Here is a 24,023-nt window from a genome sequence, read left to right on the forward strand (position 1 = left end):
CAGTGAATGATCATTTATGGTTGAGTGAATGATCGTCTGTGATTGAGTATTGGAATGATCGTTTCTGGTTGAGTGAATATCATTAGTGAATGATTGTCTAAGATTGAGTATTGGAATGATCATGTATGGTTGATTGAATTATCATCAGTGAATGATCGCCTGTGATTTAAAATTGGAATGCTCGTTTGTGATTGAGTGAATTATCATTAGTGAATGATCGCCTGTGGTTAGGATTGCAATGCTCGTTTGTGATTGAGTGAATTATCATCAGTGAATGATCGTGTGTGATAGAGTATTGGAATGATCGTGTATGGTTGTGCGAATGATCGTCTGTAAATGAATCGCTGGCTGAGCGAAAGAAAATCAGAGCAAATGAATGTGTCCCTTTGTGGTGAAGTAGAGGGAGTGCATGTGTGATTGATGACAGTGAATTAGAGAATGATCGTCCGTGAATAGGTGGATGAATCCTTGTAGGTGATAGGTCATTGAGTGTGCAGTGTGAATGAGTGAGGAAGAGAATTTAAATGACGTGAGAGAAAGCACAGACTAAACTGTAGGAGATATATAAAGTACAAACGAGACATTCATGTAAACCACAAGTGCACCAGAATCTTTATTCACGCACAAGAAGGTAGGAGTTTTAGTTTGGGATGAAGACTGAATTACGCTCATCATTCAAGAATGGATTCCGCTCTGAGTGCCTCCTCTCACAACCAGGTAAATATATAACGGTTTTATTTGCAGGCTGTCCTATTACTGGAACTGTGCAGCAGTTGTCGGAGGAAGCACTTCAGACAGGAACCCTGCTGCCGAGTTTGCAGACTTTGTTTTCAAGTCGACGATTATCAGTAGGAGTATTATTGATCTAAACACGAGTCGGGTCCTGAAGACAAATGCTGAGACAAGATACTGTGTTTCCTTGCGACATGATCCAAAAGAACAGCGCGGTGGTCCTGATACCATTAATCTCTCTGTTAAAGTTTTACCTTACATCTGATTATTTCAGTTGAAGGTGCAAACAGGTCATTTACAAAGCTGGTGATTTATTTACTCAGGTGTGGATGCAACTGGGCTATGATTAAACTTGTACAAAGCATCTCAGTCAGTTTTACATCAGCCATAGAACAGAGTTTAGTTTTATGCCGCTTTTATTAGTGTTCCTGCATCTTGACGTGCGACATCGTAATCAGTGAGTGAGTGAGTGAGTAAGTACTTACATTGCTTTAGCAATATTCCATAATATATATTATGGCAGGGGTTGTCAGAAATGGGCTTCACACATGGTACCCATGTTGGGATTCGATACAAAACCTTCGTGGTGACGTCCGAACACTTTACCACTTGGCTATCCCATCAACCCGTCAGCACCTGATATGAACTTCACATACTGGCAGCCACTTCATGGAATCGAACCTGGCTCTTCGACCTTACGTCATAAAGTCAGTCCACGTGATACCCTGGTAAGGGAGGTAACTCTACCATGCACTTCAATTATGTTACTCAGCTCAAAGGGACGAAGTTTCCATTTTATGCAGTGAACATTTAAAGATATTGTTTTTCATCAAAGCACCCCAACAAACTATATTAAGTCATGTTAGTTATGCTGACAAAATGACTGTTTGGACGAGATAAGTGAACATGTTGTTGTCACAAGTAATGGTGTCTTACTAGACCACCTATGGTCAAAAGTGAAACTTGTGATAGCCAGGTGTAACTTGCAGCAGGGATAAAATATTTTACATTTGTAAACTTTATTTGATCCTTGCCTTGTGACCACTCACTAAATGTGCCTCATACTGGTTGTACCTAAACTGACATTTTTTCTGAACTGCTGGACTGCTTAAAATGGTATTGTATTCAGAGCGTTCTGAATGTATTGTTCGTTTTCATTTTCAGTGTTTAATTCAAAACTGGGTTTATTGTATTAATGTATCAACATTTTCATTCACACACCTGATATCCATTGTTGCATGTCCAGAATATATTGGCGGCAAAATACACATAAATGCCGATACCAACCTGTGTTCATATCATTTCAAGATGTGGACAAGTATAAAGGTGAGCTTCGGTACCTTGATTGTACCCCTCGGGACGGCTGGCTCGCTTGCTCACTCGCTCGCTAAACACTTACATGCAGTTCTTTGCCTTGAACAACACAGACCAAAAAAACACAGTGATAAGAAATATTTTTTAATGCTTTTCCAGTTCCTTTAAAGATTCAGCATCTGGTACGCTTTCATGGCCACATCAAACTGCACCCTGTGTCTGAGAAATATTCTAGATTCCCTTGGCCATAATATCAATCAACACAAAAAATACCTCCCTAAGTCGCTTTCAGTAAAGCCTGCAGAGAGAAATGTTACATCTTACACTCGTTTACGCCAACCCTAAATTATCAATTTTGACTTTTAATTTAGAATTTTAAAAAGTAACACGCTTAATGTTGTATTTCGAAAGTTTAAAGTTGGCATTTGGGCTTGAAAAAATGTATACTTATGAGTTTTAAAACGAGATTTAACATTCTGATGGGTCATAAATCTCACAAATTGTATCCACATTTAAAAAGACATAACACCAGCTCACCGGTAAACACGTGGAGAAAAATACACATGGTCAGATTTGTACCCAGTCACAGAACTGAGCTAGACTTGTGCATTACATCCCCAAACAAGCATAGATTTCTGAACCATTTCATTCAATTTGTGCTTCATCAATAACCTAGAACCCCCACAGCCTGACTCGAGACAGAAGTATTGACCACTTTGTAATGGTCAATGGTTCCCCACCCCTAACCTCCCCAGATCGTTGCGTGTGAGAAGCTATATACGATACATAAGTGAGAGAGGCCATGTGGTCAGATTGAAGAGGATGAAGAGACGGGCAAAGAGCCAGGGTATTTGATACAGACAGAGCCAACCTTCAGTCGGAACGGTTGTCGGGGGATGTGTTCAAGAATTCAAGACATTTCCTTCGGACAAACAGTGCCAGGTCGGCGTGATCTTTCTGGTAAATAAAATACAGGAATTTCTGTCTGTCACTTCAGATTGCTGTGTCAATTAATTCCCGTGGCGGAGTTTTATCCCCAAAGTGACGCCTCGTGCAGACTGAAGATGACAAACACGATATTGATGTCAGCAATTGGTTGATTCTTATAGTAGCTTATGCTTTGCCAGCTTCTCCCGGCATGACGTTTCCAGACAGAACGCAGGGGATTGCTTGCTGTGAATTACCTGAAAGCAAAGCTGGCCAATATGTTTCAAAAACAAAATATCGTACTGCACAATAATAACTTTTCTCTTAATAAGAATTTGGACATGTTTATAGCATAAGTGCTGATAGTGCATTGGAGCAGATACATTAATTTGTTTATAAGAAGCATAAAGGCGTCTATCGATTTAGGTTCTAAAATTCATCCGTAGGCAATTCACATGAATAGGGTTATTGACATTAACTCAACATATTCTGCTACAGAACTTCCACGAGGTGTTTGAGGGAGGCTTGTGGCAGTGACTAGCCAGTCCAGGTGGACTGTTGACGGCATGTGGTGATAGACCATCACTCATTCACAACGCACCGCCATTTTGATGAATTTGGACTTCAACACCGGGACTGATAAATGGCATCTCAAAACCCGATATACACCGTTTGGTTAGTTCGGGAAAAAATGGTGAAATCGGAAAGCCGAAAAGATATTACGTTCCAGAGTAAAGAAGCCCTTCGGTTTCTGTCTGTTTGTAGTGTCGAATTGTGTACCAATGACATTACTGTTGGTAGACATATTTTGTTTGCTTGTTGTTTAACGCCGCTTTCAACGATATTGCAGCTATATGTGGAGTTTGGACCATCATCATCATCATCATCATCATTGTTTTGGCATGGAGTGAGTGAGTTTTAGTTTTACACCGCTTTTAGCAATAATCCAGCAAAATCACGGCGGGGGACACAAGAAATAGGCTTCACACATTTTACCCATATTGGGAATCGAACCCGGGTCTTCAGCGTGACGAAAGAACGCTTAACCACTAGGCTACCCCACGGCCCCTTTTTGGCATGGACTGTTTTTATCTACAATCATCATTACCTTTTGTTGTTGATGTTATTGGGACGCGTATGGCCAGTTCGCAATTCGCGATGATGACTGATGATGATGATGGTGATGATGATGATGATGATATCAATACTATCTGGGGTGGGCAGGGGATCCACTGACCATTACAAAGTGGTCAATACTTCGAGTCAGACTGTGGGGGCGCCAGGTTATTGATGAAACACAATTTTAATGTAATGGTTCAGAAATCTATGCTTGTTCGGGGCATGTACTGGATATAACTGAAAAAGCGGTATTAAAACTCAGTCCCTCGTTCACCCACATGCACCGACTACAAATTACCGCAACTGTAGTAATAGGTGAGGAAGCGATAGGCTTATCAGGAACCCTTCAATACAATAGACCCAGTCATAAGAAAACGTGCCATCCTCTGACTGATTGCCCCAAACTCACGACCTATCAAGCATTAGCTGAATGAAGACCTATTTTTCTTTCCCTATAATCTCATCTCGGTCAGGAGTGTTGATGATAACACGGCTCGACATTCCTCTATGTGGCATTTCTTCCTAACTCAAGTGACTTAATCCAGAAATCAACGCTTCCTCTTCATCTAACTCACCATTATTTTGGACGCCTTCGCCCTCTTGGACGCACGCTCTGCCATTGCGAGGATTCTCTCTCATGAGATTTCATAACAATCCCCCTGGATAAAACCTTCTACTTCAACCGTTTTAATTTGATTCGTGTTTTTGTGTTGCTTCATTCATTCCAGTTTTGATTGCAGCATCACGAACTTAGATATTGATGAAAATTGTGAAGAATGTTTCTGCCTTTTGTCGTGCTGTACATAATTTTATAACTAATCATAGGAATGTTTAACAGGACAAAACACTGTGGCTGATGAAATTCCTTATTTTGACGTATGCCAAACTTCAGGAACTCCATTGCGAATGTAGGAGCGGTTGGGTAGCCTAGAGGTTAAAGCGTTCGCTCCTCAGGCCGAAGACCCGGGTTCGATTCCCCACATGGGTACAATGTGTGAAGCCCATTTCTGGTGTCCCCCGCCGTGAGATTGCTGGAATATTGCTTAAAGTGGCGTAAAACCCAACTCACTCACTCACCCCCACCCCCGAATTTGGGATGTACATGTCCCACTTACGCTTTTCGGGTCCTTTGAGCCGACTAATTCTTCATATCATGTGGTCGAATCCCAGGTTGGCCGATAGTATGTTACTATGTCCCAAATGCCTGGTTCGTGCCAGCGTGTATCAGTCCACCCGTTCTACGTCCTGGCTAGTTGCTCACGATATTAACCACTGGGTATCGCCATTATATAGTTGATATAAAGCAAAACTAGTTGTAAAACAACGCTCACTCCGGTTTCCAGCAGAGAACATGGATCGATTGTTCCGCCTCATGGTGTCATCGTATCTCGACTGCTTAGATTGTGGTTCACAATATCAACCACTTGATCTGTAGTCATACAAACTGATCATGATTGTACTTTCCCGCGTGTATTCTACATACAGTTATCTCCCCGGAAGTTAATAACTCACCGCCTCCGAGGTGTAGTGGTTAACTCACCGCCCGGAGAGCGGAAGGTCTTTCGATCCCCGACCGCGTCATACCAAAGACGTTAAAATATGGTAATTGTTGGTCCCTTCTGGCGCTCGGCATTAATGACAGAAGGACTGGTCAGCTCGGAGTCAGTATAATGTGTCTGATGCATGCTTCACTGCGGCATGGTATCTCAGTGGGCTATCACTATAAAACCAGCTTAAGTCTGGGCTTAGCAGTACACATACACACGCATGCAATATGGCGAAATATTCTCAGTAAAATCCAATTTCACCTCACCTCACCTCCTCCCGGAACTCACCATACGGGTCTTCGGGGCGAGTGATAATTTGCATCTTGAAGATATTCAGTTCTACACCTGATGCTGTATTCCTGGACACACAAGTGGTTAGCAGTGAAAGGGGACCAGTTGATAGGAACCAATGTATTATAGTGCATTGTATTTGTATCAATGTAACGTCAGTAGATTTTGAGCCGCACTCGACTATATACCAGTCGCCGTCATGTTGCTGGATTATCACCGAGTAATTAACAAAACAAAGAAGTGAGTGAGTGAGTGAATGAGGATTTACGCCGCATTTAGTAATATCACAGCTTTATTACGGCGGGTGAAACCAGAAATGGTCATACCCATGTGGTGAATCGAACCCGGGTTGTAAGCGTCCTGAGCAACCGCTTTTAACCACTAGGCTACCGGACCGCCCCCCCAACAAAAAACAAAAAACAAAACCAACAACAAACAAACAAACAAACAAAATAAACAACAACAAAAAACAAACAAAACAAAACCAAAAACCCACAACAAAACAACCCCAAACAACCAACCCCAACAAAAACAACAACAAACAAAAAAAACAAAAAAACTAACAAACAAAACCCAGTAACCAAAAAACAAACAAAAACAAAAACAAACAAACACTTACAATGAAACATCAGGGCAAGAGTCAAACCCGGTCCTCAATATGAGGAGTGTGAGTGAGTTTAGTTTTACGCCGCCTTTAGCAATTTTCCTGCAATATCACGGAGGGGGACACCAGAAATGTACTTCACATATTGTACCCATGTGAGGAATCGAACCCGGGTCTTCGGTGTGACGAGCGAATGTTTCAGCCACTAGGCTACCCCACTGCCCCCTCAATGTGAGGAACGAACACTTTCATTGCTAACTCAAGCGTATCATCGGGCTCAACCTCCGCAGAAGAAACATCTACAGCATCAACCGAAGTGCACCTTGCCGACAACAACAACAACATCACCACCAGTAACGACACGCCATGAACAGCATGACACCATTTACAATGCTGTGACAATAATACGCCTGTTGTGTTATTATCCAGTTTGTCATCATCATTTTGAAGTCCGTTGTCAGTACGACGCTGGAAGAAAGATAAAGTAATATATCACTCATTTGGCGATGTAACGTTTTTCTTTATATCAAACGGACAAAATTTGTTTTCTCCGATGAATCAGAAATATAATAGTTTCCTAATTACCAAGCTAGTCGTCAGAATGCTCCAGCTCTCTCATCAACCAGCTGGCTACGGCTTGATAGAGTAGTGTGTTCGTAATCCAGTCGTGGCGAGTATTGTCTGCCGACATGAAACGCTCTGATCAATAAGATGGTTTAGAGTCCGTGTTCTTATCCTGTCTACGTGGCGCGTTAGCTGCTTCGAGTGGGAAGAGATTTACAGCAACAAAACAATAGCATCGCGAAGCTGAGGGTCTCTTCATAAGAGTTTTGAGAAACACTATACAAAATGTTTCTAAACAAACAAAATTCACGCCTTAAAATGGTTTTCTACAGGTTACACACCACCAAATGTTTTCCTATAGACTTCTATAGTAACCTTATATTTCTTTTTAAAAATATCCAGGCTATCAACAGCCATTCCATGTACACATGGGTACACTCTAGCCTTTAAACTACCATAAAACAAAATATCAGGCCAACTTGTCCGGCTCGTTTTGCGAGCACAGGAAGCGGAACACATCAACCCCAGTTCCGCACCAAATGTCACCTACTGGAAAATATATGTACACACAATAAACATAAGTAATGGTGATAAAAATGACAGCACTAAATACTTAAAATTATGGTCAGTTTTAATTACTGGTTGGATGTGCTTTTAAAAAACATAAACGTCTTACACTATTTCATCCAATCACAGCTGTCACACGGCTCTCGCGCAGGGAGCATGTGATACTGATTTAATGTTGTGGAACCTTCAGAAGCTGCGCCATTGAAGTAACGAGTTCCGCTGGGTTATCTCCCTTTGTAAACAAGGTCTACCGGAAGTTGGAATCAACATCACAATGTTTGGACTTCAGAATGTTATTGTTTGTTTATTTTTGTTTTAGCCGAGAGTAATAACGCAATGGACGCCTACGTCACAGTATGGGAGGTACAACCAAAGTAGCGCTTTAGAGCTACAGGAACGCAGTGAACATGAGGCACTACGTTAGGGTCAGCAACACGAGAGTGGCATTACACTTCTCGAAGTGGTGTTTCAGCTACGTTGTTATAATGGACTTCAGTTATCTTGACCTTGACCTTCAAGTTAGACAACCCCCACGAAAAGAACTTGGTCCAGCCTAAAGGAAGAGTCTTCAGTGATAAGTGGGTACGGTTTTCAAAGCGACCTTCAGGTCATAACCTTGACCTTCGATCAGACAACTCTGAAAAGAGAACACTGGAGGTCATTCAGCTATGAGTGGGTATGGTTCTCAACCCTCAGAAACAGAACCTTATCCAACTTTATTGAAGTGTTCTCAACACCGACTGGGAGAAACATCCCTTTCGGGCCACAGTTCCTTATAATGAAGACGCAATGGAGAAGAACCGCCCGGAGTTCAGTAGTGACAAACCAACACTTCAAGCACCCATTGATCAAAACCACATTTGTAAAACTTACAGTCCTTAATAATAAGCACTATTTGAAAGAGTTAACTTTTAATATGCTCCTTCGAAAGTAGAGTGAAACGGGTGGGGCGGATGGAAGGATTGACAGATGAGATGGATCGAAGGATGGACGGAAAATAACAGACAGGTAAGACCAGGTAGGCAGATTGATCATTTGATAAAGATAAAGAACAGTTTACTCCCGACAAGCGTGGTGGGAAGGTCCAGGCATACCAACAGCATTAGGCGATGATTGTAATATATACACTGAATAGACGAGGCTTAGAAAGAAAATATACTTCACGTTCCTTACTCTTATTCAGAACTTTGTCTTCCATGTCTGGAATTCACAAACTTCAAAGGTGTATTTGTTATATCACCTCCAAAAACAAACGCCACATCGGGGGAGGGTTGGTGAGTGTTCACACGTTCCAAATAAGTCGCATTCGGAACATACGCGGGGAAATTTCGCTTCAGGAATTCGCCTCGGAAGTTACATAAACCGGTTACTATAAACACATGGAACGATCCACGATTCCACGATCCATGAATCTCGATTCCACGATTCACGATTCCACGATCCACGCCTTCGGGACACGAATGACACGTAATCGGCCTAGTCAAAAAGTTTAACCCCCAGACAAAAGATGTTTGGCGAAACAAAGTATACACCCATGTTGGATGATGGCTGAAAAGGAAACAAACAAGTAAAGGTAACTCGAATATAATGTCTTGGTACGGATATCCTAGTGGAGTTATGGGCCTTTTAGGGAGTATTTTGGCGACAGTTTTCAACCAAGTACCGTTTCATGACGCGTTTAATTTTTTGGTCAAACCCAGTTTCAAGTGTATACTTTCTTTTTATCACGGGGGTGGTGGGGTAGCCTAGTGGTAAAAGCGTTCGTTTGTCACGCTGAAATCCCGGGTTCGATTCCCCACATGGCTACAATGTGTGAATCCCATTTCTGGTGTCCCCCGCCGTGATGTTGCTGGAATATTGCTAAAGGCAGCGTACAACTACACTCACTCACTCTCTTTTCACGGGCAGTTTTTGCTTAAGCTATTCATAGACAACTACGTATAATTACGTAAAACACTTCAGGCTCGAAAAATACTGAAATGTTCAGTCGTAATATTTGGCATCTGAATATTACAATTAGGTTAAGTAATTATTTAACACAATATCTATAATTCTAATTCTTCAAAAGCGTTTTGACAACAAAATATGCTTTCAGTTTCAAAATCTTTGAGTCAATTAATTTACAAACTCTCCAGATCGTCGCAATAAATAACTTTTTTATTTACATAAAAACGTAACTTTTATGCAGCAGAGCTTGGCAAGAGCGAAAACTGAGATCTGACTTCAATGAGATTTTATGATCATCGGATAAAATCATTAAATACAATCACCCACTCAATTATATTCCCATGTTCATATTCCAAGCTAACTTAAAAAATACACCCATAATATTCTTATAAAATCATAAAGTTTAAAAACAAATTAACCTTTGCCACTTAACCCATGCTTAAAACAAGTTTGGTGTTAATCATATGATAACAGGTAAGTGTGTTTAAAGCCAGTTTCTTCTCAAGGCGCCGCATGTTGGTAAACTCAATGAATATCAACCAAAACAGATGTGGCATGGGTGTCGATAAGTTTAGGGAATATGATTTGCCGCCTGCGATACTGAACAAATTCTTGTTATTCATCCTCTTCGAATAATGAGATTACCCAGCGTTCCAGACATAGTTGGGTCTACTGGCATCGCGCCACCTGCACCCTATGGTTTCGAAGAGTGTTTGTTTCCCTTTCAACATCTCACCTGTACAGAAATGTTAATGTGATGGACATAATCACATAATCACGCCAGTGTTGTAAACATATTTTACGATACTTTTACGATTGAAAAAACTGAGTTATAGATGGGTAGTTATTTGCAAGTTTCAGGTTCAGTTTTCATAGTTCTTCGAAACACGGAGTTCGTAATGTACAGGAGAAAACAACATTGATGTACGATGTAAAATATGTTTACAATATTTTCATGTTTTTATATTTGTCAACAGGCTAAGGTTTGTTAATGTGTTGAAGAAAGGATCATCATGAATATTGATTTAAAAGGATCATCACGAATATTTCTTTAAAATGATCATGATGAATATTTCTTTAAAATGATCATGATGAATATTTCTTAAAACGGATCATTATGAATGTTTCTCAAAAGAATCATTAATATTTTGGGGAATTGATTTTTGAAGACTGAGAACAAAAATTCATGATCTACACCAAGATATTCATGTTCCCAATCTTTTCGTGTTCAGTATACATACTCAAAATAAAATATCCACGGGTAATCCTCCACTGTTTCGGTCTATATTGCGAGCTCTTCTCGTTGAGGTAAATCTGGCTCAATACACTCAGACATTCTACTCAGTATTACATGTCCTTGCGGAAGAGGTTCCCAGTACCCCTTGCTTGCTGTCAGATCAAAATGGGGATCGGTTGGTCAAGGACTGTGACTTATCCCGACGATACAGATTTGATAGAGGACATCGTCATATAACAGATGCTGCCTGTCTGTGGCTTACAATAAAAATAACAAAAAGTAAGAGCTGAACGTGTACATATTAGTTTTATGATGATTACGACTGTCGTAAGTCAATGAGATTTAAGTGGCTTACAAAAATACTCACTCACTCTAACGTACTAAGGTACTTCACATCCTGTTGCCCTCGCAGCTTGAAACAGAATGACGAATTATCACGATTATCAATCAACAAAAACAGCTACGTGTCTGCTATTACTTATAAAATGAAAGCAAGCCTTTCGGCAATAAGGAATATTATATACAATACCGAAACATGTGTTCTTAAAAAAATATCCAAATAATGAGCGATAAACATCGCCATTGAATACTGGTCACGTGGCTACAATCCGGATATGTATCGGCAGTCACGTGACTGCTAGAAGCTATATTTAGCAGCGTGTGCATCTCGAACTGTGTCTGTAGACTAAACAATACATCGTGTGCACGTGGTTTTCCTTTAGTGCTGCACACGCTGTTAAAATTGATAATGATTGAAACAAATCGGAAAACAATATTGCACTTGACTTATTTTGTCGATAGAATAATGTTCGCGATGGAGGTATGTTTATGCGTTTATGTTTTATTCATCCATGTATTGTGGAGGTATCTGAGGCATGCGTTAACATGGAACCGTGTTCACGTGTAAAAAGCACAGAGGAGAAACTCAGGAATACTGTCAGTCAGCCTCCTCATTCATCAAATGTAATTGAGTATTTACTGATATATCATCATTTAGAAGGTGTGGGTTTCTCTTGACCCATTTTCGATGTTACATTGACTAGTGTTCTTTTTAATCAGGTTTGGTTTTATGTATTTTCTGTTATTTTTTGTGGGTATGTATTGTTATTCCCTAGCGGACAGTCCACTGGTTGTTGCTATATCCAATTCATGCTGTATGATTCGGTTGGTAAATAAAGATTGGCAAAGATATTAACGTTACACGGTCTCTTCAGCGGTAGTTCGAATCTGAAATGAAATAATGCATCTTTTCGTAAAGACATCCTAACTTTTTCAATGTAATTCACAACTTGCACGAGCATGTTCCCGGATTCAGAATACTTGGTGACAGAACCGTACACAACATGTTAATGGACCACAACATCCGGTCCTGCCGTCCAACGACACGCCCACCTTTGCATTCACGTCACCGCACTTCCAGCTTGGTGTAAACAACATCTGAGGTTCAGAAGACAAACCTTGGACAAACCTACAAATGGGTCCAGGTTGGACATGTCTGATGGTTTTACAAAGGTCTACAGGCGTCCAGGAAAACGTTTTAGCATCAGTTTGGGGGTGAGGTATCGTGATATGTCACGTGTGGGAACAGACACTTTGGGGCAGCTTAACATTGCTTTACTCTCATGGCCGACTGTTCCACAAGACGTGTTCACAGTTGAACATGTTTGGGATGAAATAGAACAACGCCCGCCAAAGGGCCAGAACCAGCGGTAAAGACAGCTCATTTTGCCCAACCTTTGGAACAACATCCCCCATGTTGTTTTCAGATATCTGGTCTCTTCATTGCACCAACCTTGTCTCGCCTGTATCTACGCAAATGGCGACCACGCCCGATATTGACACTGAAAATTGAATTGATCCACGCCCCTCTGATACAGGGTCTCGCTCTGTCTCCTCATTGCAGGTCTGGACACGGATTTGCTGTGATTAAACATCATTTAAACGAATGGCCAAAAGTGTGTATGTTGTGATTTAATGTGGCATAGCACTTACAACAATTTATTTGAAACACTGTTACCTTTTTTCGTCAACACATATTCCAGTACAGAAAAAGCAACGTTGTGAAATTTCCCATACTTTTTTATGCGTGTATGCCAAGCAAACCAGATTACTTTGGCTTAGGTGGTATAATTTGCTAGTGTGTTGTATCTCATTCAATTATGCTACATACTATGAACCCACTGTCGCACAGGTTATGTTTTATGCATCCTGTTCAGAATCACCCAAGAACACTCAGTTCCTTCTGGGATACCGTGACAAATCATCATACTAAATTCTATAGTTCTTTAACATATTTTGGGTAGTATATGTAAATGCAGAAATAGTCGTAAATGGCACGCATTGCAACAAGGATGTAAATATCAGCATATGTATTATTCAAGCTTTCCCCCTTCCCCCTATTGCATGTAATGTCAATCTCGTAAGCACCACACCGGAGAAAATCACATACCGGAAGTGCTCACCAACCTTACGACTAGAGCAAGAGAAGCGCTGCAGTTGTACACATGCCGGAAGTGTTAGCGAAACCACGTGATGAACGGCGTTTTTTGTCAAGCAGGCTGCTGGTAGATCACCGCCATAAACAACGCTGGGAGCTTGTTTACTAGTTTATGTCTTGAACTGAGTATCTGACTTATCTGACAGTCGTCCTTGAAGTCGTAGGTAGTAGCAGCAGCAGGTTGTATTGGGCTGTTGTAGTTGGCAGTCCCAAATGTAAAATTGAATTCTATTTTGGTTTCGTAAGAACTTTCGCCTAGCAGTGCCATTTACCAGAGTACGAGTATCTGCCGTGGTTCCACAGTCACTGTCGTACACACGCAGGCAATATCATAGACGTTCCGGGCACATTAACCGATCCCTCAGCGTCTGACGTACGCGCGTTTTTCGACCATTAACTGATCAACGTTGAAAGAGATAAGGATTAATCCTATGACAATCCTGTGACAAGGGACTAAATCTAGCTCATGGTGTATGTATATATTTGTGATGTATGGTGGCGCTACATGACCACCTGTTTCTACCCTATTGTATTGGATTTTATTTGGGAGGAAAATAAAATCTGTTGCGCTGCTATTTCAGTGGAATAGCACTTGTTTCTTAAATTGGTTTATTTCTTTATTCCGTAGAAAGCAGAATCTCTGAACTTGTATGCTGTATAAGTTATTTAAAATTAAGGTATCGTTTTCAGCTTCAAGAAAATCAATGAATACAGTAATGTGTCACCTGATTGTCTCGTTCACTTATCACTTGATTGCCTACTCAGGCAGTAGAAGATCTGGGTTCGAATCTTTAGCAAACCATGCTTGTCATATGAGGCGACTAATGGGATCGGGTGGTCAGGCTCGCCGATTTAGTTGACACGTATCATCAGTTGCTTAGATCGGTTTTCATGCTGTTGATCACTGGATTGTCTGGTCTAAACTCGATTATTTACAGACCGCCGCCATACAGCGGGAATATTGCTGAGTACGGCGTTAAACAACGAACAAAATGACCCCGGCCAACTCAGGCATTGTCTAGTGACCGCCGTTCAGTGGAATGACCACTGGTGTAAGTCAAGCAACAGACTAACACATATTTCATTAAGCAGATTCTATGGATGGCCAGTGCTAACGATATGACAGGCGTGCTTTTCCTATGGCGAACACCTGATGTCAACAAAGGTTTTCCATGATTCATTCAGATTTTTCGTTTAAACCACCGAATGGCCGAGGCTAATTTCTTTCTGGCTTTCAAGTTTTATATTCAGCTAAGGCACCGACAGTATATCAACCCACGCTTAGTAACATTTTTGTGTTTCGGTTATTTAAAAAAAAATAAAACATCTCTTTTTTTAAATTTTAAATTTACCAGCTGTCCCGGAAATGTACTCAATGGTCACTCAAGGTACGTTTCACTGGGGCCGCAAATTCTTTTGAAATCGTGCGAAGAGACAGAACACAACAGACCTTGACGTATCGGAAACATGAAATATCGATTAATGTAACTGTGAAATATAAACAGCATCGGTAGCCACTCAAACATCCGGGCGATAATTGCACCGCACTTTGCACTACTCCACGTGTCCAGGTTAACAATTATCACGAACAACACGGTGTACTCGTGGGAGGGCGACGCACGTGCAGGACGTTGAGGAGCGAAAAAGCATGCAAGTTCCCAAAGGCGTGTCACTTTCAGAGGTGTTTCTTGGATTTTGAAGGGATTGAGTACGTTTTCACGTTGTTTTTAGCAATATTCCAGCAACTTCATGAAGGAGACAAATAGATTTCACAAACTGTACCCGCGTGGGGATTCGAACCTTGGTCCCGATCCACCAAGCATTCGTAGCGCTACGAAGGTTTGTGAAGCGGGACCCTGGCGTTCAGCATGGCACGTAAAGCACGGGGTGGGGTAGCCTAATGGTTAAACCGTCTGCTCGTCACGCTGAAGGCCCTGGTTCGATTCTCTACAAGTCCATTTCTGGAATGTTGCTAAAAGCGGCGTAAAACCATACTCACTCACTGACCCACTGCTCCAATTACTTTGTAACGTAATGCCAGGAGTTGAGTTGAGTTGATGGGCGATGCTGCGACTGGTAGCCAAGTTTGTAAGGTGTTTTGTCTTAGGGTTTACGACCCGAGTTCGATTCCACTCAGCTAAAAAGCCTTGTAAACCGTATTCATTCACGCCTTCATAATACAACAGGTTGTTCCCGTCTTATAGCTACAGCTGTTACTTCCATCTTCAACATTTCGACTGCCAATACTTTTTCATCTACTTTAATTGCCTACCTACGCGTTTCGTAATATCTCTGACCGCATTCCACAGATTTGTTTCGAAAACAACCCATGTATTTTTTTCACCTAAAAGAATAAATATAACGGTGTTATAATTTCCAATATTTATTTTCAATACATCCCTGTACCGATACACTCGAGCAAATAATATCATTAACGTTTATCATAACAAATAACTGGTTAACTATTCCGACAGCCGCTTTCAGTATTCTCTAGTACAATACAGACGGATCCTAATTATGCCTGTACGTTTAGGAAACGTAAAGGTAATACCATCTTGAGCGAAAAACGTGGACGGTTGCCGATGAGATAACTAGCTGGTTTAAGAGATAAAACAGCGCATTGCATCGGAATTCAGCAGTAAGTCGTGTTACTCCAGCAAATGTTCGAGGGAAGGATGTTTTCTTATTCATCACCAGTTTCATTTTCTGCACCAGCTGAAGAGTAACGCGATATGTGATTGAATCACCACACATCCCTCTTTTACGATAGAACATGTAATATCACTGCCACATTTTGGGGGTGTTATCAACAGTAACATATATTACATATTTTTTATTGTATTTATCTACCACATGTGGATACACCCACGTTTACATACGACTAATAATAACTTGTTTATTTTGAAAACGTGCAGAACGTAAACAGCCGTTTGAAGATTGGGGTATAAATTAAAAAATGAGACACGTTTTGAGATTCTCCCTGAAAGATGTTAATTTCATAGTCACGCGCACAGCTGTATTTGGCGCATGCTGTTGTTCGGGTAAGCTGTTGGCCTCAGACATCTAACAGATGGTGTCGCGTTGGTACATTCTACAGACAAACATGGGGATTCGAACGGGGTCTCATATATGTCGTTGAACACCGTAGCCATTCGGCCACATAGAAATATGTATTTTGATATTTCAGGTTCTTAAATTGCACTTACTTTTTCTGTTTGAAAACATCAATACCAGCCTTACAATTGGTAAATTGTCGAAAAAAGTAATAAACTAAAATATCCGAATCAGTGCAAATATCTATCAATACTTTTCTGTTAAAAGCAGCACGAATTAATTCTCATTCTCAGTTGGAGTTTGAAGGGGAAGGCAGTTGGGTTAATCCACCCCACACTAACTCATTTTCATCCCATTTCACGACCTTGCTGCCATTATTCCTGGGCCCTTATTCTCGAAACGTTCGTAACTTTGATCGTAGCCAATGTGTTAAGAATGGGCTTAAGAAGTTCGTAGGGTTACGAACGTTTCGAGAATAGCTAGCCTGGAATAGTGTTATTAGCATAAAATCGCGGTCCCTCGCTCACTTGAAGCAACGGATGAGTAATCAAATTACCCTCTTTAATATATCATACACATTGTCGGTAATAAGCACACTTCGTAATCTCAGAGACCCGTGAAGATTCGGGTTTGAATTGGTCTTAAGCAACCATGCTTGTCGTAAGAGGCGACTAACGGGATCGGGTGGTCAGGCTCGCTGACTTTGTTGACACATGTCATCGTATCCCAATTACGCAGATCGATGCGCATGCTGTTGATTAATGAATTGTCTGGTCTAGCTTCGATTATTTACAGACCGCCGCCATATAGCTGGAATATGGCTGAGTGTGACGTTAAACAACAAACCAACCAATCATAATCTTAGATATAATCTTCAACGCCGGTTCATCTTGCTGCTCAGTGGCGAGTTTATACGTAACCCGTTTTTTTTTGGATGGAGCTACCCATTACGAAAATAATATTGATCACAAAATACCACCGTGTCACAAACATTCTCATGTACAAAACCACGTGTACGACTTCACAATTTCTATCGCGAGTATTAATTGATGGTTTGGAATACGATGAGGTTTATTGAAGAATAAACTGAGGAGAGAGCATTATTGTGTAAACATGTATGCCTATTTCAATCGAATCAAAACAGGTGTTCTCGGTTTCCATGGTTACAAACAATTGTCAAGCTGTAAATGATATATGGTTTACGATCACACTTGGACCATGTTTGACGTTCACGCTTTGACGAGACATTGATTTCCGTCATGACTGAGAATAATGGACACAGTTAATGTCACAGAAATAGGTCGCTATGTTGATGAAGCTAAATTAAACAAAAGATTCCGGCATCTTAGAAGTTCTCAGACCAAATATGACGTGAGTGAATGAGTGAGTTTAGTTTTACGCCGCACTCAGCAATATTCCAGCTATATGGCGGCGGTCCGATGACATGTGTCAACCAAACCAGCGAGCCTGACCACCCGATCCCGTTAGTCGCCTCTTACGACAAGCATAGTCGCCTTTTGTGGCAAGCATGGGTTGCTGAAGACCTATTCTACCCCGGATCTTCACGGGTCCACATGATGACGCCCGTCATACCTAAATTCACTCTGTCGACAGGTGTGTACTCTGTTATTCAAATCAACAAAGGGATGGGCTCAGATATTCGCACATATTCATTGGTTGAATATAGTGAATTCCTTCAAGCTGTGACTGTTTGGTTTATCGCCACTTACCGCACATATTTCAGCCGCATCCCAGCATGTCAGATTCATGCCCTAAAGGATGTACTTATTAGACGTTTACCAATTTAATGGAACCGAGGAGAACGGGGGGAAGTTACCTTAATAAAACAACATCAGGGCGATTCTTAAATTCGAACCTACGGTCATTGCATTTTTGTACAAACCTAAAGGGGGTGCCAACCCCAACTCTTTAAGCATCCGTGATGCCACCTAATTTGTCATGCGTCCTGTTTAAGAACTCATGAGCCATATCAGTAGACACAACTGGCAGTAGTGAATTAGACTGGGATTACAAATCTTTGGTTTATTTTATTTTATTTTGAAAGACATAGGAGGAAAACTAAATTTCACCACTGAAATACTGGCATACTGTACCAGATAAACATTTCATGGCGTCCAACGTACCGCATCACGGCATCCGAAATGTCATAACTTGGCATCTGGCGTATCGAAAAAGAGTTGGCATCCTCCCTGGTGGACGAACCTCTGCACATGCGTACTGCAAGACTTGGTCTCCTGTGTCCAAGGTTGTTGTAGTAAATCACTTTAGGTAACTCGAAACGAAAACATACCGTCTTCCTCTCCCTTGTACCATTTTGTCCCACTTAAGCAACGACCGCAGGGTATCTGTGGGCGAGGAATCTCTGTAGATATATGGTTAAAGCCTGAAGGCATCGCTTACTCAAAATCACTAACTGCGGGAAAATATATTCATTTCGCCAGCGAAGATTGCTGCCTGTAGGTCTGTAGAGACCCGGCACCATCCTTTCCATCTGTCATGATCCGCCCAGTTTCATGCCTGTAGACTGTTTCCATTCTCATAATCATGGGAAGACATGAGTAGCCACGAACAGACCAAAACACGTGCTATCTCGGAGTTTCGCGTGAATGTGCGTTATCAACTTCCGGTCACCTGACACTCTGGCCATCTGGCGGTTTCGTTCGTGATTAACCGTGTTATTCCAAGACAGTGTGATTAACAGAGGTGTTCTGGTTATTCAAAGAATGGGAAACTAATTAACACGCGAACATCATTCTTTCAAAAGTCACCTGTTCGTGAAGAGAAGTTAAGAGAAATAGAGACAGAAACTGAAAATTCCTAACATTGTCGACAATAAGTGAATGCCGTAGTTTAAATCTAAATACATGTGAAACAAATGCTGAAATAGTTTGTCGAAAGTACCACACAATTTAACTAGTAAAATTAAACACATTTTTCTGTAAGAAAGACAATAATATTCAAGGTTCGAAGGCGAAATACCTAATTGGGATAAAGCAAACGTAAATTGGTTATCTCGCAAATCAATTATTATATACGAGTAAATCAGAACTTCTTATTTTACTCACTAGAACATGAAATGTATATATTTTTCGCATGTACAATACATAGTTATTGGGTTACCACCAAATATCAAGTTCGTTCTGATTGTAAATAGTGAAAATTGGAGCTACCTTTATGAAGAGGAAAGGGAGCGAGTAGGTTAATATACCTGCAATAACATGGTTCAACACTTACAAGGAGAGCAGATCGGCCCAGTTAACATGTTGGTTTGTCGTCCAAGGAGATTCTGGGTTAGAATTGGTCTTCAGAAACTCATACTTGTCGTAATAGGCGAGGTCTTACTGGCTGACTTGGTTTAGGATATCGGCGTATCACAACTGCGTAGATAGATGCTCATGTTGTCAATCTTACATTGTCTGGTCGAGTATTTACAAATCGCCGTCATATAGAGAGAATATTGCTCGGTGCTAACAAACAGAAAAACTGAATCTGATCGTCTATTGGAATTTTCCAATCATCGCGCTACCAGCACTGAAAATGAAAAGATTCGGATTCTTCACAACTTCACAGACAGATTAAAAAAATATTTGACGAGAATACTTAAATAAGAGGTTGGGAGAAAATCCCATCCCACATTACAAATTCGCTACTTAATTGATACGCGTCGTCCAACACCATGACGGGCATAACTGCATGTTCATAGTATATATTCTGGGAACCAAAATATTGTTTAATAAACAAGGAAATTTACTGCGTTACGAACAATTTCAGAGAATCTCAGTCTAGTCTCAAATGAGCGTACAGGTCACACTGACATTATATTGATAACTTGGTGCTTCAACCCGGGAAGATAGTGCTTATAAAAACATCCGATCAAAGGATATCAGTAGCGAGGGTGATGAGGCTTGCTCATCTCGATTGATGCTCTTCAAAGCCTGCATCCGAGGAGGCGAGTTAGTGTCATTACTCCAAATGTTTATTCCCTCGTTCTACGTTAACGTTGTAAGAGTACTACGCTGGGTATTGTCAGCGTAAACATTTTCATAGCCGACTGTGTATATCTAACCACTCGCCAACCCCCTGCGGAGGTGTTTTTGCTCTTCCTCACCATGGAGGTAGTCTGTCTCACAGCCCTTGAACCATATTCTTTTCAGGCTGGCCCTTTTTGTAACGAACAGACCGAACTGAAAGCCGTCCAGAATGGACTTAGGTTCTGGTTCTGAATTTCCACGGAGAACTTAACGGTGTTATTTGTTTCCATCAAAACTATATATATATTTTTTTAGAGAGTTTGCGTTCGTCTACCGCCGAGGCCGCTAAATCAGGTAGCATTCGGCACCAGTCGTGTATCTCCGTGAAATGTTGTGTTGGGAACATGCGCCCCTCGGCTGACCTTGGTTTTTCTAATTGGATCTGCTTCTGTGTAGATGTGGATCTCCCACTATTTACATCTGCTTCGGAAATGCTCAGTGGCTAAGGGATGTTTTGTTTATTTGGATAAACAGTTATTCACAATCTGACAGTAACATGACTGTTGAATGGCAGGGTCTCTTTCCACAAAAACATAATATTACGGTACGTCAGCAGGTTTACCAACACAGACATACAGGCCATTGACCTCTTGCTAGCTGCATAGACAAATAATTGGAAATGTAATGAAAGTCTTGAGTGACGCTAAGATCACTGTTTAGCTCAGGTGCGCTTCACGACTCGAGTGATTTTTATCTGATTACAATACAAAGTCAAAACCCGTTCCATGTTCCCAAGAAAATCTGCTGAAAGGAGAGTCCATTGTAAGACTGACTGAGTTTGGTTTTACGCCGCTGTTAGCAATATTCCAGCTACATCACGGCGGGGGAACACCAGAAATGGGCTTCACACATTGTACCCATGTGGGGATTCAAACCTGGGTCTTCGGCGTGACGAGCGAACGCTTTAACCACTGGGCTACCCCACCGCCCCTCCATTGTAAGAGCCCGATTATATCAATAACAGAATTCACCACCAAACACTGGTGACACCGGGTGTTCTGCTCGACTGTGCCACAATAGTTGTGAAATGTAGACACCTAGGGAGAGAGATGCTGCAATACTGAAAGTGCCATAAAGTCTTTGGTAGGCTATATATATATCTCGAGAGTAAATGACATACACCTAATTTTGAGAGCGATGTAGTTACCATACTATGACTTGGTTTCTTTCTGAATGAAGGCACCGGAAGTGGATAGTTTTTCAGGGTGGTAACTACGTTTGATTTCTTAACGGGGTTTTAATGAGCCTTATTGCTTAATCACTATCAAATATCGATGACACCAGGTGCTGGAAAAAGGGTGAGTGTATCCTGCAAGACCGGCAAGACATACTCGCGTCCAGCGACATTGCACGGAAATCATTATGTACACGTACTAATGTCGAACTGTTGAACGCCTTGACCGGTAGGTTACCCAAAAGCCCCAACCTCCGGTGTCAAACATAATTGTAAAACAACAAAAAAGGTAAAAAGATCACTAAGAATTTCATACAAAGATGCAAATTGGCATCGGAGTTGCATTACCGGTTCCAAAGAATGAAAATGAAAACTAGAAAGTTTCATTTCCCTCACGCATATATCAGAAAACATATATTTTTATCCCTAGTTTATTCAAAATATTTTGTTCATGACTGAGTTAGTATGAAACAAATTAATTTCGACGATGATGTCAAGTTGAGATTGGCAGCCATATTACCGCACCACAGGTGTTCAGTGGGAATGGTCAAACCGGAGACCATATAATATATCCCGGTGTCAGGGGTTTTCGACGATGTAAGACAAAAACGTATTTTTTATCTGTAATATCATTTTAAGTTTGTATTTTACTAACCTTGAGTGATAAAGGATATATTCATCTATTTCACACAAAAATATCAAGTGTTCCCTACAAAAATAGCGTTGATGAAATCGTATCGGCGAAAGTGTTGCCGCTCGTAACATCCGGGTATTTTGTATGGGTTTTCGACGATGAGCAATTCTTTTTGCTCCGCACTGCGAGGGAGTGTTGTGATCACGTGGCTTCCTATTTATATATTGCCTGTCACCAGCAGACGACTGGTCTAACTGAATTTTCGCTTGCTATTTTTTGTTATAAAGGGAACTGATTTTGCATCGTAAGTGGTATTAACGATCTCGGGTAAATAATATTGATGTTTGTTTGATATTTATGTAACTTTACTTCTCCGATTTCCATTGTCAATAAAACTTATCACGACAGCGACTTGGCACCCGCCCTACCATTCTCTTCCCACAGAGGTTACTTGTCATATCTACTACGAACCTCTGTTCTAATACGGCCATATTTCCCGGTTCTCGTAAAATCCCCTGGCGGCAAAAGATCGCAACACGAATTATCTCCCTTCTTTCTATCCAATCAGAACACGTGTTACATCGACTTAGATTCAACTTGACTAACACAAGCAAATGTGAGGCCACAAATATCCCCCATCTGCCGGGGACTTGTGTTGATGTTACACACAAGACGTTTAATGGCTAGCTTGTCCGTTGTCAACGAGGGCGATGGAGACGCCACTGATCCGCCATAACATGACTGAGTTCTGTCTAGAAGAAACGTTTGCGCATCGCGCAGGGGAAGAGGTTTAGTTTTCTCGAAGTATACGGAAATTACCGAGGCCTTGCGATTGATCACTTTTGAAACAACGTCGCTGATTGCACAACTAAATCTGATTGCCTCCAATCACGAGTCTTGAACGCTCACACCATGAAGGGGCCGTATTAGAACAGAGGTTACGTAGGAAGATATGACAGGAGTAACCTCTGTGGGAAGAGAATGCCGCCCTACCAGTGAAACTGTTTGTGCACTCCGATCGCACACGTACTCCCCCGATATAGCGCGTGCAATGCAATCGTCGAAATCACCAGAACGTCGAATTCAGCTCAGGATAATCTATTATATGGTCTCTGGTCAAACTAGGTCAGCCGAGCCTGACGTAAATCATTAAACATGAGTTAACATTGGTCAACCAAGCTTTGGTCATACCTTGGTCAACAAGGTCATTCACCCGGATCGTCTTGGGACGGAAATCGAACGCAAACAATCTTTTTAAATCATGCATGTTGTTACGAGAGTGTGTTTTTTGTAATTTGTAATATCACATTGAATAGGTGATAGTTATTATGGGTCACAATGTTTAAAGTTTTGAGTGTGGGTTTTGGCTCGCATCTTGTATCATATATGTTCAATGGCAATAGTATTTGTAGCGGCACGCCTTTTTGATAGCGCTTCAGAGTTGCCTCCCTTGGCTGGCTTTATTTTGATTTGACTTCCGGATCTCGCCGTGGAGCTTTCGATAACGTTCTGAGTGGATAATGATGCATCCGAGCTTTGCTAGAATGTTCGAGAACTGTGTAAGAGCTGGTTGTTGAGTTGTGCGACGGTCTTTTCACATGACTGGATTTATACACATCTGTCTGCCATCGTCGAGTTGCTCAACATTTCAAGACTGCCGTGCTTGCCTATTCAACTGCTGTCATTGTAAACAACCTTCAATCAGTATAACTGTTCTCACTGTAAATGTCAAGACTCTGGTGAGTTAATATTTTATATTTGTG

The 24,023-nt window shown here is 41.2% G+C and overlaps 1 long non-coding RNA gene across 1 annotated transcript; it reads right to left on the bottom strand.

The window, feature by feature from the left end:
- Window positions 1–6,711: 6,711 nt before the first annotated feature.
- Window positions 6,712–19,982, bottom strand: LOC124272274. Its single transcript, XR_006897292.1, has 3 exons — window positions 19,656–19,982; window positions 18,545–18,766; window positions 6,712–7,002 (listed from the first exon to the last, which is right to left on the bottom strand). It is a non-coding gene; the product is annotated as an uncharacterized LOC124272274 (long non-coding RNA).
- Window positions 19,983–24,023: the final 4,041 nt, after the last annotated feature.

Source organism: Haliotis rubra, unplaced genomic scaffold (genome assembly GCF_003918875.1).
Source record: "Haliotis rubra isolate DU_JTF1 unplaced genomic scaffold, ASM391887v1 Scf168, whole genome shotgun sequence".
NCBI lineage: Eukaryota > Metazoa > Mollusca > Gastropoda > Lepetellida > Haliotidae > Haliotis > Haliotis rubra.